This window comes from Anser brachyrhynchus, assembly GCF_964034855.1.
Source record: "Anser brachyrhynchus genome assembly, chromosome: 8".
Taxonomy (NCBI): domain Eukaryota; kingdom Metazoa; phylum Chordata; class Aves; order Anseriformes; family Anatidae; genus Anser; species Anser brachyrhynchus.
In genome coordinates this window covers 2,594,189-2,611,625 of record NC_137702.1, presented here as the reverse complement: position 1 = coordinate 2,611,625, position 17,437 = coordinate 2,594,189, and the positions used below count along the sequence as shown (strand labels likewise).

Here is a 17,437-nt window from a genome sequence, read left to right as displayed (position 1 = left end):
CCGTGGTGGAAAGGCAAAACCAGACAGAGGGCATGCCGAGGGTAGGTCTCGGGGTCAGCAGAGCACAGGCAGAGCCTGGGGCCGAGCTGCTTGGTGTTTCTGCCCACATCCCAGTGTGTGGAGCCGCGGCTGTACGGGGGCGCGCGGGGTGGGACCGTGTCGGCGGGTGTGTTGGTCCTCCCGGCCTCGCTCAGCTGGAGAAACAGTCCGAAGAAATATGCTGAAACAGGGTAAGTGTGATATATTAGGCTTGTAAAGGAGCAATCACCTGGATGAATTACAGAATAGGAATGTGGTTGGGTTGCAGCTCTTCTGAAACGACTGGGGAGTTTTGCGGAACAGAACTGGAGCGGAGCTGACAGTGGCGTACTGTGAGGAGAAGGCAAACGTTGTGTTTGGCCGTGGCAGCGGCAACAGAAGCAGCAGGGCACAAGAAGCCGTCTGTCCCTCTGCTCAGCGTGGGCGAGACCTCAGCTGGAGCCGCTCCGTGCCTGGTTTTGGGAAGCACATCTTAAGAAACGTACAGATCAGCTGGGGAAAGCCCAGTGAGAACAACGAGAATCGTCACAGAGCTACGAAAACATGGCCCACAAAGGCTGAATGAGCTGGGGCTGCTTCACCAACCAACTAAACAAGCAAAAAAAAAACCAAACAGATATTACGAGTGTTCGGTACACAAGCTGTTAGGGGGATGAGGAGGACAGCTTTTTCTGCAGTGGCAGCGATTGCTAGGACAAGAGATATTAGGCTTCATTTGCAGGAGAAGAGATTTAATTTAGATAGGAGGAAAAGCTTCCCAGGGTAAAGAAAATAAAGCCCTTCACAGCCTAGGGAAGCAATGCAGACTTCACAGACAGTGAAGGTCTTTAACAGAGACTAGATTTACTTCTATTAGGAATGGGTTCAGGGAGGGAGATGGCATGAGGACTCGGCCACATCTCTTTTACCCTAGGTGACTTGGTGACTCGGAGGTCCTGGGGAAGCAAGCTTCCCTAGGCTCAGTGAATAATTTGTGAACAACTCCCTATCCTATTTCTTCCGGTGTTTACAAATATATACGTGAATTAAAGCCATAATGGTATTGTACCTAAACCATTTCTCACCTAAGACCTGGTAGAGCATGAAATGTTTTCTGCTATGGAAGTCCACAAGTAACAAACTTTGTTCCGACCGGAGCTGTAACACACATCCTGAAGCCCTCCTCTTCCCAGCTCCTGGGACTGCTCACACAAGGAAGGATGCTGCGGCACTGCACATCTTTCTTTTGCACGCCGGGGGAGGACAGCGGGGCTGTGGGTGGTATTCACCTGCGGAGTTTCTCTGGAAGCCTATTAGTCTTCCCTCGTAACAAAGTACGTTTTTAGTCCCGTCCAAGGAGATGACAAATACGTCTACTTTATTAATCACATGAGCCACTTGAGAACAGCAAAGCATCAAACATTTTGAAAGGATTGAGTATGTCAGAATCTCTAATGTTTTTTCTGTATCTGTGTAATAGTCTTTGATTCACTTCTGACTTCCCAAGTAGTTCGGGGCTGCCAAGAAGCCTAATCACTCAACACCAACCCGCAAAACTGAATAGACTTAGGTTCACTGTCGTTTTGAGTTAATGCATCAGTGATGAGTCTAGTCCAAGAGCAGAAAAAAAAAAATCCATCTTCCAAAGTTGTGTGAGCCATTAAGAGGGGTAGCTCTGCTGGGACTAGTTTACATATAAGTTAAATACCAGATATGAGGGGTTGTCTGTGCTGAAAAATAAGTAGTCTGTCGTTATACAGAAAACAGAGGCCCGTTTCTCTACGTACATGTGTCTAACTCACAATTTAGGCCCCAAAGGATGTGTCTGTTGAAAAGAGGAGGCAGAGATTGCCAAGAAAAAAAGGCATGCCCTGCTCAAATAACAAGTATTACTTTCCTCTTTCTCCCTCCCCTCCCCATCATACATACACATGCTTCCCCCCCTTCCTTTTTTTTTTTTTGTGATACTCAATTTTTTATCCAAATGAGTGATTTCCCTAGCTGGGCTGAGCTGTAGCCTCATGAGTCGGAGGGCAATGTTTAACTTTTCTGCCTTCCATTGGAAACCCCAGCACATTTTTGCCCCGGTAACTTCCCCCCGACGTGACCCTCTTTGTGAAGCCTGCTGCTGCTTGCTGTTTCCTAAGGATCAGATTCACCTTTTTAATATTTATTGATTAGATTCGAGGTAAGAAACCTTGTGTTGTGTATGATGGCATCAAGTCAGCCCTGCCAGAATCACACAGTTTTCTGGGAGGCAGAATATCTGGATTCTGTGGATTTTCTTGTAGTGCTGGCCGAGGGGCCCTGCTGCATCGCGCACGTGCGCTTTACTCCTCTCCGTGGGTTTTGCTGTTTTTCTTCTGGTAGCTCCTCAAGGCCTTGTAAAGCTGCACGTGGTGCGGAGACATCCTGCGGAGGCTGTGGTGCTGGTAAGCTCACTGCCTAGCTCGGGAAGCCGAGAAGGAGATGTCCGGAGAAGTGCGTGCCTCTCCTGCTGCTCCAGGCCAGCCTCAGCTCCTGGCCGAGCTGCTCACGGACACGGCGGCCGTTCGTATGAGACTTGCATGTTGCTTATTCAAATAAACAGTGTTAAGAAACTGCTTAAACACAGTTCGTTCTCCCACCGTGTAAACCACTTCTCGTGCGGTGGTGGAGCTGGACCAGCCGCAGTTTGTCGAGCATTTGTTACCTGCAGCCGTTGCCGGCGTTCTCTGCGTGGTGCTGAGCGAAGGAGGAACCAGGGACGTAGCGAACGAGAAATAGGTGCTTGTCGGTGAGATCTTGCGGTGGTCAAAATGTGCCCAAATCTGGCTGACTGCTGATATTGGGCTGAAGGGAACCTGAAAACAAATGTACAAGGGATCAGCGAGGTGAGCGGGCCTTCGCTCCAGCTGTCGTGGGAGCACGCTTACAATATTGCATACAGCTGTGGGAAAGCTAATACGAGAAAGCTTTTCAACAAATTGGGGGGAAATCTGAGAGCGAAAACATCAAAATCTTTTTTTTTTTTTTTTTTTTCTTGGAATGCACATAGAAGTTAAGAGGAACGATCTTTTTGCCTGCACGTATTTCATTTGCATTACCGGCGGGCAGGGGGGTGTTATTGAGAGCAATGCAGAGCAAGACCTGGCTTTAAACAGGAGGAAGGAAACGCAGACAAGGAAGTCTAAGCTAAATTTCAGAAGCAGTTTCCGAAGAGAAAAATCTGTTGGGCTGAGTAATATTGCGAGGGGGGGTTATTGAAGCTATATAGCTTGAGATGTTTAAGTTGGACTGGGCGGCACTGGAGGGGAATAGGCAGCAGGTCCTCCCTGGCACGGGCTGGGATGTACGCGTTGGTCCGGCACCTGGGGAAGTCAACGGGGTCATTCGTCTAGCTCTGGATCAGACCTGCACTGACCGAAGATGTTGCTCCAGTTTCTGTGATCTCAGCTGTGTGTAAACGTCCGTGCAGGTTTTCAGGTTTCCTAGAGCAGGGGATGGGAAGGCTGGTGGGACTCCGCTTGCAATTGGTTTTATTTATTTTATTTGTCTCCGATGGATGCTGGCAAACGCAGCCTTAGTATCTTATTAACATAAGATTAAAAGGGATTCCCCTTCTGAGAGGGGAATGCATTTTTTTCTCTTGATTTTTCATAGACAAGTTTAAACTATTTCATTAACATTAAAGTTGCAAGATTTTTCTGTTCAAAAGAAAAAAAACCAACACAACCTACTTAATGCAAAGTCTCTGTAATGTGAGCCTTGGCGGTGGTCTTGGAAAAACCCCAGATAAAGCTTTTGGTTGATAGCGTGTAACGTAAAGGCAATTGGCAGCATGTGCTTGTTTGTTTGTTTGTTTTACTAAGGGACAAATAAAGCACAGCAACTTCAAGCCGCTGGGAGGGGCTGCGCTACGGCCTTAGGTTTGGTGCCCCGGACCGGGTAGCTGCTCTTAGTCTTTGAATTCCAGAGCAATAAAGAGCCGTATTTTTAGTCTCTCAGATTTAAATAACACAGTCTGATCCTCTGATACTGCTACGTCTCTGTGGGAAAGAGCTGTGGCATATTGTGCTTTTCCTCCCTCGTTTCCCTGCCATATGTAGTTAATAGAGCAAGGGCTGGTGGTGTGCCTGGGCTGGAGAGGACGTGCCTTTGGCCGTCGCTCTGGGGCAAAAGAACTCAGCAAACTGTGGCTTCAACAGCGGAGCAAGCTCTTCGTGGGGACGTGAATCCACCCTGCTGGCACGTGGCAGCCTGCTTGCAGCTTAGCTTGTCGGCCTGTTCCTTAGGTGTTTAAATCTTGCATTTAAATCTTGTCTATCCGAAATCACCTTATGAAGTTCGTGTTTAGCGCTTGGTATTAATGCACTCTTTTTCCTTAAAGAAAAAATGTTTAAATCTATAAAACCGTATTTTTATCCCGAGAATTGTTTGGAAAAATAGCGACTGAGTTTTTTGTTGTTTTGTTTTGTTGTTGGTTTCTTTGTCATCCTCTGAGCTTTGGCACCGCCGACGCTCTGCTGCTTATTTCTGCGGTAAGCAGGAAGATGCCTTTTCAGTCATTGCACAGCATGCTGCAGCTGCACAGAAACGGAGGCGGCCTCAGCTCTTCTTCTGCCGTCCCCAAAATCCACAGGGCAGACTTGTGGCCACCATTTTGGATCCTCTCCTGAACGTGCATTCTTTCCCACAGCCGTTTAAGCTTTTCTGAATGTCTTTTTCCATTGGAAAGACGCACTCGGGCACTAAACATGCGCTTCGAGCCTCTGAAGTGAGTACGAAGGAAAGGAAGAAAGTATTTTAAATGGCCACAGCAGACTTGTTTCTCCTGTCCCCGGGGGAAGCATCCTGTGTGTGCATCCCCGTGCTGGCGGCGCTGGTGCCTGGGGTGTGCTGGCGCTGGGGCTGGTCGCTGCAGGGGAGGCAGGAGCTCTGCAGCGGGCCACGCGTTGGGATGTTGGGATGCCAACATTTTGCTAGAGTGAGCAAAGTGAGGGGTTGTTTGGGGCTTCGGCCTGGAGAGACTCTCGTGCATTGTTCAGAGGTGGAGCTCTTTCTGCACAGGTATTTGTTCGCTGATATCAGGTGGAGGGATCAAGAGGGTTAGTAATTACCCATTTTATTAAACGCGACAGAACTGAACCCATGCTGCCCTTCGGAGCACTGTGACATGACTTGCAGGCTGATTTCGGCTAAGATGCATTTTTTTCCTATCCTCTGCTAATTACGTGGTTCTTATCAGTGTAACCATCCCAAAGCCTGTCTTTGACACCGTTTTCCCTTATGTTCCACCTGAGGCGGGCATAGACTGCTGTTCCCATTGCTTGGGTGGGAAATGGAGACACAGAGAGGCTGAGTAACTTGTCCAGGCTGACACCGGACCCAGAGGAAATTATTTGGGGTTCAGCCCGGAGCTCAGCACGCTCGGACAGGCCCCGAAACCTCCAGGTGGTTTGCAGGGAGCCCCGGGGACAGCAGGGCTGGTTAAGAAACCCTCATTCATGTGTTTAGTGGACACGTTTTGGGGGGTTTACTTCTTATTATACGTTCTTCGTAAACAAATCTGATTTCAGTTGGAAACGTTGAATTTTACAGCAAGTTGCTTAAAAAAAATCTTTCAAGGAAGAAAGAATCGCCATAGGTGAGGAAGGCAGGTTGCTCAGGAGCTCCAACTGAGGCTGCCCGGCGTTGGGACACCGCTCTGGTACAGCCTTTAGCTGCGTCACCGGCGGGGCAGGGAGCCCCGCAGCAGCCATCGGAGTGGCTTTGAAAAAATCCCAAGCACCCAGCAGTTCATTTAGGAGCCTGTACTTTCCCTGACACCGTTGCTGAAGTGCCAGGTACTTGATTCAGCTTCTAAGCATGACATAAAAAATTACGAGAGACAGTAAAGTACAACCATACAGACGAGGTGGTGTTTATGAAATACTGCATTTTACATTTTTTATTCTGCTGTGTAATACTTAACGTGAAGAGCGAACGCCCCGCTCCTCTATAGGTTTTGCTCGGAGCAATTTTTCATGTAATTCGGGATAACTGTTACTGTTTTGAGCACTCTGTGTTTTACGTGTCCTGTTCTGCAATGAAAAAGCAATGAATTAATTCCAACTGGCTATAAACTGCTCTTATTCTGTCAACACAGAGCAGAAGTCCCGGTCGTCTTTCTGTGCGACACAAATTTTTACACTTTCCGCCCTGCAGCCGCTGCCTGCTTTCTGGGCACGGGACTGGGAACGCATATATTATCCCATATTTTCAAATAATTGGCCCGTACACGTTACAGACTTTGGAACTGGATTCTGGAAAGCAGCAGTGCTTCTTGGCACCGCTTCCTGGCACCGTGCGCGCGTTTTTGCCGGAGGCAGCTCTGCGGGACGGCACAAAGGGGTTAACGCCGATAAGGCTGATAAGTCCCCTGGCTGCAGGGGAGCTGCCCGGCCCCGCTGCCCTGCCGGGGGCCTGGGGATGCTTTCTGCTTTAATTGGGGGCCTGGGGGACACTTTCTGCTCTGACCAGGGGTCTGGGGGATGCTTTGTGCTCTGCTCAGAGCGGGCATGCAGTCGGCTGAGTCTCCCACCAAACTCCCCTGTCCTTTCAGTGCCAGCTTTCTGTACGCTCGGCACTGGGACAGACGTTTGCAGCTCCATCCTTCCAATCTGACTACACGGCATTTAGTCTAAAAAAAAAAATAAATCTACGACAATGATGGTCCTATTTAAACAGAGCGTGTAGGGGAAAGGAGCTTTGCTATTTACAACCGAGAACATTCAATACGTTTCAGAACAGAGTAGGTAAATAAACAGAGCGCTCTTACTCTCCTATGCCAAGATAATGCTGCCGGGTTAATCTTATCTCAGCTTTTCTTTAGAAGTAAAGCCTCTAAGTTTTGATTAGGGTGAATGTCATTTTTATCTCTCCCCGAAGCAGCGATTGTATTGCGGCGCTCTGTGTAAACACCGCAGGCACGGGGCCTGACTTCTGCTGTCGCTGCAGTCCGAGCGCCTCAGTTCAAATATTTTACGTGGCCACCCGAATAAGAGAGCAAAATTTGACTTTCAGGTAAATAGAAGCCTCCAAATCATTCTCCTTTCTGATGTTTCCCCATCTTATTTTTTCCTCAGTACACAGTTTGCTTTTGCAGGCGAATTATTTTTTAGACATAAGTACACGAAGAGTATTGCTACAAATTTTATATCCATGTAGAGATGAGGACAGATGGTCCGTAGTCCAGAAGTGCCCTGTGCTGGATTGCTGAACTTGCTGCAGACGTTGCTGACGTCGCACATGGCGTGGAGCGGTGCACGACGTGGAGGCAGGAGCGCTTTGCTTCCCCGAGCAGGGCAGAAGGCAGCGCTGCAGTGCGGACGGGGGGGGATCTCAGCTCAAACATGTGGCAGGAACAAAACCGCCTTGTCCTGGCTTTCTGTGATCCCTCGGTTGGAGTCTTTTTGAAGATCCTAGGGATGAAGACCCTGTGTTGAAAGACTGGCCTAAGATATGGTCAAAAGGAGGCAGGAGGAGAATGGTTTTTGAAGAATTTAGGGCCCTGTTGATCTGCTAACCCTGCTGAAAAGAGCAGCTGAAGCAGAAAGTCCCCAAAGGGTTACGTGGAGGCAGGTGTTCAGTGGACATGATAAACTAGATCCCTTTCAGCTCCCAAGGAATATCTCATTTCTGCCAGGGGATGGAGAGAGCGACGACTCTGTGCACCTCTTTATTCCTAAATGCTTTCTAAGGACCGATTGGGTTTCCCTGAGACCTGCTGTAAATATTCTTATTTAACAAAAAAAAAAAAGAGCTTTTTTCATAGGGTAAGTGCTTACTGATCAGTTGTTTTTTAGAAGGAAGAGTCAATTTGTTTATGGCAGCAGAGACTTGTGTGCAGCCGGCCCCAAGCAGCCCTGGTGTGCCTCCTGCTCAGCGAAGGCACTTGGGGTTTCATGCTAAAATCCTTTTTTCCACTTTTTTTCTTCTCCCAGACAAGCTCTGTGCTAACTTTCTCTCCTGAGAAACGTGCAGGAGCCGGGCTACCTCATCCATCCGGGCTATGTTCGCTCTTTCTGTGCTTATTTCACCCAAGAGCTGTTTCCCTTTGCCTCCCTGCTGTCCTTGCCCTGTTCCAGGCATGGCAGGCTGAAGGAATTGAATTCGAGCTCGTGAGGGCTTCCCCCTTGTTCCCTTTGATGTTAACACGTGTCTGCTAGTTTTGCTGGACATCCCAAGAAGGATGCCAGATGGCATGTATGCGAGTAGTGACGAGGTTAGTGGGACATCAGGAGAAATATTAAAAAATCCTAGTTTTTAATGAGACATCTGGCAACTCTTATTTCCAGAGCCTCTTTTGCTCTGTAGGTGAATCCTGAAAGCACTTAAAACTGTACAGGATGAGCTCGTACACTGCAGCATTTACTCTGTTCTCATGGCATTGTCCCTGTCTTGTGGCAAGTGTTTGGTGCTGCGTACCCGGAGCCACGGGTGATTTTGGACACAGCTTGTCCGGACTTCATCTGGCTCAGCAATTAGCTTATTTTTGTTGTTTTCCCACCCTCCAGCACTTTTAGGGTAGGTGCATTTAGTTTTCCTTTCTTATAGGAGTCCCAGTAAAAAGTAAAAGAACCTTTTAAACTTTTCAAAAATGGGGGTTTTGTACAATTTTTGGAAGGACTGACTAATTTTTTACTTTTTTTTTTTTGTGTAATGTATTTAAATGTGAAATATTACTGTGCGTGTTAGCGTGAACAAAAGATTCTAGGAATTTTTCATTTACCAAGATGAATTTTAATTTATCAAAAGCCCCTGACATCTTGAGGCAAGCACGATGCGTTCTTTGTGTTTCAGCCTAATGCTGGCTCCCGGCCACGAGGCTGTGAAGGATCGTTTTCACCCGAGGCCTCTTGTAGTCGGAGGAAATCAATCTTGTGCGATACAAAATGCCTGAGCGTTGGAGGCATGTCCATCTTCAGGAACTTCAAACTCATTCCCTTCCTTTCGGGGACTTGGCTTGAAGGCAAAGGCTGAACTCCCTTCTTGTCCAAGAAAAATGAACAAGCCTTGTAAAGATGCTTTCTCCTTTGACTGGGTGTCTATTGAGCTGGAAGATTTTGACTTCTGCCTGGAGTGGGGAAGATGTGGGTGGCCTTCAGCAGCGATGAGGCTGCTGAACAATGCGGCCATTGTCTGAGCTGCTCCAGGAGGGAGCGGAGCCTTGCTTCAGCGCGGCGGTTCTGTTCTGGTGGGCTGCTAGTACTGCGGCAGCGCTCTTTGTCTTGTAATTACAGCAGTGTTAACTACAGTTTTCTCCCTTGCTGATATTAATTGGGCAGTAATGCTGATGGGATGGTATCTGGGTTACTCTCTGAGGTTTTGTTTGTGCAGGTAGGAATCTTGAAGTGTGGAACCAGGGAACCTGCGTTTTCCTAAGGAGTGAATTTGAGGTAGCAGCTTTTGACTGTGCTCTGAGTTATGATTAAAAAGCAGTAATAACGACAATCAAGCTGCCATCTGAGCATAACTGCCCATCATATGCTGGCGTGGCTGAGGCCCTATTTTCTGCAGGTGATGGTGCCCGAGGCCCTGATGTGGCTGGCCGGCCCCGCAGTGCCCGAGGTGGCCCCGCAGTGCCCAAGGTGGCCCCGCAGTGCTCGAGGTGGCCCTGCAGTCCCTCTCATTTCTCCGTTTCCTACTGCAACACCTCTGATTTGGGAAATGCTTTAACGCGGACTTCTGTTTTCTAGCTGTAATTTCTCTCTGCGGTTATTTGGGGAAGAGCGGTTGTTTTCTCTGTTCAGGAGGGAGGAAGGTACCTGACTTAAGGCCCCCCCGGTGGAAGCCTTTACTTGTTGGAGGTGATCTGGAGTTTATTCTGTTTCCCCACTGCCGCTTTTTGGAAAAGGTGCAATTCCTTCAAGCTGGTATTTAAACGAGCAGATAAGAAGTCTGCTTTCTCCTTGCTGGCCTACATGTCATTTTACTGAATAAATCTTCCGTTTTAAGCAGGTGGGATCCGGACCAACATCCATGGTGACATTAGGCACGCACCGCACGGCTTTAAGTCTGTGAGAGGTGAGATCTGGCTGTCACTGGAGGGCATGCACAACGCTGGTATGTGGCAGGTCTGAGTTTTCACGCTTCCTCTCCTCAGTCCTGCCAGATGAATCGCTCCGTGATGGTTTTTAGGGGGTTAGGATGCTTGTTTGGTTGGGCTTTATCTTTCAAATAAGGTAAGACTAGGCAGCTGCTGCTGCTGGCGTCATTCAGAATGAGTCATAAGAGAGTAGAGATGAAAAATATTTTGAAATGATTGCTATTTGATTAAGAAAAACAAACACAGAATTCTGAGGTGATTCGGGGCATAATTAACGTGTGGCCCTGCTTCTCAGATGTACGGTGCCTGGAACTCTCCCTGCAGTGCGTATCACCATGCTCAGCTCCTCTGCACAATGTTCAAACCATTACCTCTCCTTTGCTGAGAATGTTGTGTGTGTGGTGCTATGTTCGGTGGGGAAGGAAAGAAGATTTGATCGAGGATTATTTCGCGGAAGGGCCGAGATCAGAGCAAAAGGCTGGGGTGCCTGGCTCTCCAGGAGGGCCACAGGCCCTCTTCATCAAGCCTAACCTCCGTGACTGGGGGCAAAGGTAGGAGAGCTGGACGATGAAACAGTTGTTACTGAATTTAATTACACGCAGACATGAGAGGGCAGAATTGATGATGTTCTTCCAGTAAGTTAAGGAGCTGCCACCACGGGGGAAGCAGTAGTTGTTGTCCACTGGGACTGGGCCTTGAACAGCGGCAAGGGACACACAGAGCGAACCGTCAGTTGTACGATGGGATATCTTTCATGGAGCATTTAGGGAACTGCTGTTATTTAGGTCATTTTAGGGTGTCAGCCACTTGTGGTACGGCTGATACAGCTTTGAGCTGAAGGGAGGGAAGAGGTGATGTGTCCAGCACCCGCCGGCTACGCTCTCCACACCACCCTCGTCAACATGTAAAATGGGGGTTACTGAACTTAGAAGGGTAGAAATAAGGCTGCAGAGAGCACAGATTTGTTGGATTGCCACTTGCCTGTTTGCAGTACTGGTTTCATAATAATAATTGAAAGAACTTGCAAAGCACGTTGGAGACATCAGTGGAAGCCCACTTAGCCTCCGGCTGGTAGGTGAGCACTGGCCTCTTCTCACAGCACAAGGAGCGGAGCGACGACTTGGCAAGGGCAACAAAAGAAGTTATTGTTAAAAGCGGCAAGAGAAACTGCGGGCTGCTGGCTCAAAAGCCAGGACCCAGGCTCCCAGGCACATGACAGAATTTACCAACATACAGCCGGGTTTTAGCAGTTTTAATGTCGAGCATATATCATCATTAGTCTCACTCCAGCAGCTTATGTATTTTCCTTTTCTTCATTTTCTTCCTGAAAGCTGTGAGCAGCTCCAGTAATTCTTGAGAATAAATCTTGTTTTATCAAAGTGAGGGCCTCGTCAAAAGCACTGTTTATCTTTGCAGCTCTGTCTGGGCGTTAATGCTCGCGAGGAGGCCGAAGTGGCTGCGCCGTGCTTCCTGGCCAGACGTACGAATGGCAGTCGTGCGGGCACTCGGATGAGGCACATTCCTGTCGTTATTTTGCAGCGATAACATCTGTGAAGCTGCCAGGACGGTTGGGGTTTGTTACGTTGATCTATAACTGTGCTTGTTCGTGGGATTTGATAAGGTCTGTCAGGAGCACCGGGCTGCCGAAGGGACGTGGGAGCGGACGTAATTCAGGTGACTCCAAATCAACCGTGTGCTCATGTGGTGATGCTCTGCACTTTTCCATACTGATCCAACTGTGAAGCTTGAAGGGATAGAAAGGCCGTAATTATCTGTTTATCTATATAAAGGCAAAAATATGCAAATGATAGTAAATGTTGTGCAGAGTGGCTTTCACTGATGTTGTCAGTGGAAAAAAAAACCACACTATTATTTCCTAAAGGCAATGTTTTAAAGAGGTGCTCCAGATGAGGGGAATGGCATTGTTTGGAACCTCTTTGCCTAAAGGTGCTACAAATAGTGATGAAGGTGGTAATAGCCAAGTTACTACCTGTACTCCTCCTCTTTTTATTTTTCTATTTCAGTTTCCTTCAGTTTGAGAGTGGTTTGTGTTTAACCTTTATCCCTTTTCACCTTTGTGTTTGTTCAGTTGACCTCTCCTTCCCTTCCGATGGGAAAGACAAGCTATGAAATTTGCAGAATAATTTGGACATGCTTCTCTTTCTTGAACAAAAACAAAAGACTGGTTCAGATGGAGAATTTTTTGTTACATTATTCAAACTGGGATTTCAATTTAAAAGAATGTGATTTTTTTCACATCACTTGATGAATTTGTTATTACAGATGCTTACATTTTATTATTAACCATTGCCTATGGTTTGCTTGTAGGTTGTTTGTGTAAATAAGTGTCACTGAATTCAGACCTGTTATCAGCTACAGATACAAGCTATCTGAATGCATTTTGTTTCAGTTGGCGCCAAACTTTTGTGTTCAAGCTGAGTGACTTGCTGCAGATGGTTGAAAAGGAACGGTAAATGCTGAGGTTTTTAATGCCAGGAAAGTGCCTCTTTATTTTAAAGTAAGGCCTGATGGGAAGGAATGCTCCTTCATTTTTTATAATTTGCACAATGGTACAGAAATCTTTGTTTAGTTTTCTTTTGAGGTCAAACTAAAGTACAGTGGTGAGATCTTACTACCTATTGCAAAGAAGTGTTTTCATAAAAATGAAGATATACCTAGCTGAATTCACGCTTCTGTGTTCACTTTTAAAATACTACAGTAATGGAAATAACAAGGTCATGGTTTAAATTAATTACTGTAATTTACAGGTGCGTTGAGGACAAACTGCAATCCCATGTCACTGCTGTGGCTCTCTTTCACCACGCAAGAGACATTTAATCAAACACCAGTTCTAAACCTACCTAATTTTAATACTTTGGGTTCTGTAAATGTGACTTTTGTTCCCGTGTAGTTTTGAAGTAGTCTGTGTTATGGTTAAGAAATGAACTCTAAATAAATACTGGGCAATGAATGTGTCTCAGGACATTCACAGAAGAGCAACGAGCGCACGGAGCTCTCAGCGGTTGGTTGCGTTGATTTAAACAGAGGAGAGCTTTGGGTCCTTCCCTGCTACGGTCGGAGCTGAAAGTTCAGCCTGCAGGTTCCTGATGAGGAGCAGTCACCGTTGGCATCAAGTCTAGGCGCACAGATAAAGAGAGGGCGCGTGGAGTATATGGGAAAAGCCCCCAGTCCTTTACAATTCAGAGACGTAAACCCCAAGTTACCCAACAGGAAATATTAGGTTGTCTACCCAATGCTCCCATCAAGAGAAATAAAAAATTTATAGTGGCTATCCCCTGGATATGGTGGACTTGTCGGCCCAGGCTCTGGGGGGCTGTACAACAAAAAGGCACCAGCGAGCTGCACAGGCGGTGGTGCGGGGAGGAGACCCCTCGCCCTGGGGGTCCCAGCAGAGCTGGCACCCAGGAGAGCTTGGAAAGGCACTCTCTGTTCCCGCAGCCCATCCCGCAATTAAACGAGGACTGCAGGCTCAGCCCTCCGCGCAGATTTGGAGTTGCTAACGAGTGCAAGCAGTCTGCTAACTCGGGGATGTAGTTGGGAATATTTAAAATTATTTCAGGTATGCTAATTTTGTTAACTTTACAATGGGAAAAAACATAATTTTTTTGAAGTTCATGGCAAACCTGCAGATTTCAGCAGAGCTGGAATTAATCTTCAGCTTTCCGTCTAGAAGTTTCTTTTTCTTTCTAGCTGTGATGTTTTAAAACAGCATCCAGGTGCAGCTGTTGTCTTGCACTTGGGGTGCTCACGTATTATCTCGATCCTCCCTTGCTTTCCAAGCCAGGGATGCTACAGGTGTGAATTTGGCTTGAATTTTGGCTTCTTTAAGGTGAAAAAAAACATGGAGGGATTGGAGGATTTTTTTTTTTAATCGCTCTGTTTTTTTTTAGGATTTGCCTTAAAATAAAACGAGTCTCACGTGCTGCCATGATTCCCAGCACAGAGCGGAAAGCAGCAGAGCCCCAGCTGGCGGGGCCGTGCCTTGTAGCCCACGTTTCCATCTGTAGGGACTGGCCCCACGTCCCCCGTTCCCCATCGGCAGCCAGGTGGGGACTCGTCCTCAGCTTCCCTTCACTGAGCGCGGGGAGACGCCTCTGCTAGCTGTGCAGGCAGAGCGCTGTCCTGAACTCGCCCCGATGGAAGAGCTGAGCCTATAAATGACTTTTCCTGAGTTTGGGAGAGTCCTGTGGGCACGATTTAATAAACATCTGACCCACCCTGGGGGGTTTATTGGAGCTTAGGCTGTCTTAACTCGGTGACTCAGGAGACACCGGCGCAACAAACTGTTGATACTTTTAATTTAGCTTTTTTCTACATTTCTATCAGCGGCCTCAACCTAGCCAGACTGGCTGCCTACCCCCTCCCTTGACAGATTATTTAGTTGTGGTCAGTTCTGGATAGTTACGATTTATGATCTGTTGGTTGTGTTCATGAATGCTTTGGGAATGGTGCTCTTTTCTTGGACTGAGTTTGTCCAGATGTATCAATATTTTGGTTTGGATGATATAAAATAAATGGACAAGATTAACTGTCTGCGACATTCTCTTTTAACAAGGAGGTAGGAGCATTTTTCACGTTGAGAGATGTCTTTAAAACAAATACTGAGGTTTGCGAAATGGCTCTAGCAGCACATGCGCAAGTGGCTTTCCATCAGCCTTCGCTGCCTCTTCTTGGCGTCACTGCTCCGCGGAGAAGACCGTGGGGAGCCCGCTTACGATAAGGACTGGGGATTGTGTAACGGTGACCTAAGTGTGAGAGGATTCAGTAAAACCTGCTCGGTGCACGCTCCCAGGCTGCTAGCGCTGCTCTGGTGGGAGGGGAGCCGGGCTGGAGAAGGGAAAAGCGATTTTGGCGTCCTTAGCTTGGGGCAGGGCAGGTGTGGAAGGGCCGATGCCGGCTTCTTGGCTGCTGCGGGTGCTCCGGGGGTGCACAGGGGGCTTTATGTCCATGCAGGGGGCTACCAAGGTGCTCGCATGACAAAGGCACGAAGCTCACGGCTGTCAGGGGGTAAAGAGCCCATTTCCCCTCGGCACCCACGGCTGCTGGCGGTGAGCGGGTCGTTAGAGCCTCCAACTGTTATGGAAAAAAAGATGAAAACTCATCCGGTTGTCCCAGACGGAAACCCACCTGCCTGCCAAGGCTCAGCTCTGCGGTGTGTATTCGTTTTTAGGGGAACTTCTGGGTCCCCAGGGGGCCTTGGGTGCCGCCGAGCATCGCCTGCTGCGTGGCCACGGCCACCCGCAGCCGGTGGCAGAAGCTGTGCGGGACCAGGACCCTTCCCTGTAGGGTTTCACGGTAGCAGCTTGAGCTGGGAGCAGTTTGTTAGTGTCGTGAACAGACTCAGAAATTCAGGTGTGTCAGACACCAGTGTAGGATGCGGGAAGACAATGAAACTATTGTAACGAAGGGTTAGCATAAAAGAAGGGTTAGCGTAAAAGAGGGCTCGTGGTTGGAATCCTAAGAGCAGTTTGCTCTTAGATGTGTTAATTTGGGCATTTAAGGTGATTCCTGCTAGGAAGGAAGGATTTTCTTTGCTGGCCCAAAGGCAACCTCTGGCTGCACATCCCTGGCTTGACCAAGGTGACCCGAGTCCGCGTTAGCTGGCACCTAGCCCTGCCCGGCCAAGCTGCCCTTCACAACGTGCAGGTATTTACCCGGCACGTTTAGGGCTGGAAACAGTTGGAGTGTTTAAAGAAAGAGCTGTTTTCACAGGATTAGGCCTTTGATATTTGTCAATTGTTTTGTTTTTCTAAGCCAGAGGAAGGTTGTGTGCGCAGTACCTGCGGAGCTCTGTTCTTTTTGTAGAAAGCTAGCTGGATGTTAGTACGGCAACAAATGCAACAAAAGAAACACTTTATTTTCCTGTGTGAGTATGTAATACTTCATATAGCAGCTTTCATGTGCCTTTTCAGGGGGATAGAGGTAATTAAAGACCAAACATTGTTCTGTCCTTACCTAGCGGTCAACACTGATAAACCAGCCTAAACTCTTACATTGCAGGAAAAAAAAGTGGTCTTCCACAAGAAACTTGCATGTCTCACCTGAACTCTGAGACTGATCTACCTAGGAGCAGTGAGATTGATCCATATGGCCAGTAAAGTTGCTTCTAAAGTGGAATTTTACCTTTCTAAAGAATTTACCAGAGAAAATCTTTCTCTGTGGATGTTTTCTGGTGTGTCACCCCTACTTCTTCCTTGGTTAGTCTCCCAGTGGTGATGCTTTATCTCAGTCGGTGTTATTGTGTTATTTCTTCTTTAAGAACCCTTACAGGAATTACTAAAGGTATGGCTACAGTGAGAACTTGGTGTATTTCATTTGAAACCGATTACTTTAACTGAAAATATTTGTCTAAACTTTCATTTGGGTTGCTAACTCATTATATGGAAGTGCCAGTAGTTTAATTAGAAAACACAGCCTGTATTTATGGAAAGTGTTCACATGCTGTCTTTTGTGAAAGCTAAAGCATTCGAGAAGGAACACAATGTTTCCCACAAACCATACATCTCCGTGGCTCCACGCTCTCTCAGCAGCTGGACTAAAAAGGGTTTTAATACGAGATATGTGTTTAATTAGGGAAGGGAGCCTTGGCAGATCTTCTGACTTACAGTTCATTTTAAAGTCTTCAAATACATACATATATATATAAATATATATAAATAAAAAAGAAATCAATCCAATTTGCTGTAATTGTCATATATATTGTCATATATAAATTAAGAACTCGTTTTTTTCCACTTCACAAAGATATCTTCGCTGGCCCCTCCTGATGGATTGCGCGGGGCAATTGCTTCCAAATGAGGACCGTCGACGGGCGCTCAGCATCGCGGTCCCCAGACGGCCCCGCGCTGCCCGGCCCCGCCGCGGGTCCCCCTTGGCTGCCTTGCGGTTTCCTGAGCGTTTACATCTGCCGGTCCTCCCCAGAGGAATGCCAGCCCGGGGAGAAGGGCTTCTTCCCACAGCCAAACCCTACCGAGGGCACGGCGAGAGGCATCTCGCGGGCCTTCGTGCCCGTCCTGGTGGCACAAATCTCTTCTCGCTGCTGGGTCGTGTCGGGTGATGGCAATAGGAACGCGTTCCCTTCGCACCGCTCTGGCACGGGAGGAGGACAGCGTGACGAGTTAGCGACGGAAACCACAATCAGTTAATGCAAGAGTACAAATTGCCTACTGGTTGCCTTCATTAGGTCGCAGCTCTTGGTTACAAATCTAAAACGAGTTCGAAAGAGAAGAGTTACTGTGAGCTGGCTGCAATTTCTTTGGTGTCTTCACATGGAAGTACACGATATGTGTACTGAATGGTCTGAACTTTTGGGTAGACCTGTGCAGTATC

The 17,437-nt window shown here is 47.6% G+C and overlaps 1 protein-coding gene across 3 annotated transcripts in view; it reads left to right on the top strand.

Moving 5' to 3' along the window:
• ROR1 (receptor tyrosine kinase like orphan receptor 1) overlaps nt 1-17,437 on the top strand; it is a 156,801-nt gene that overhangs the window by 22,760 nt on the left and 116,604 nt on the right. For 2 of the 3 annotated variants that reach the window (XM_080603374.1, XM_080603373.1), the window contains exon 1: nt 73-17,393. The exons of the other annotated variant lie outside the window; for it this stretch is intronic. The gene's annotated coding sequence lies outside the window, so the exon portion shown is untranslated. Of the gene's footprint in view, nt 1-72; nt 17,394-17,437 lie in introns of those variants that run through there. 3 annotated transcript variants of the gene reach the window in all.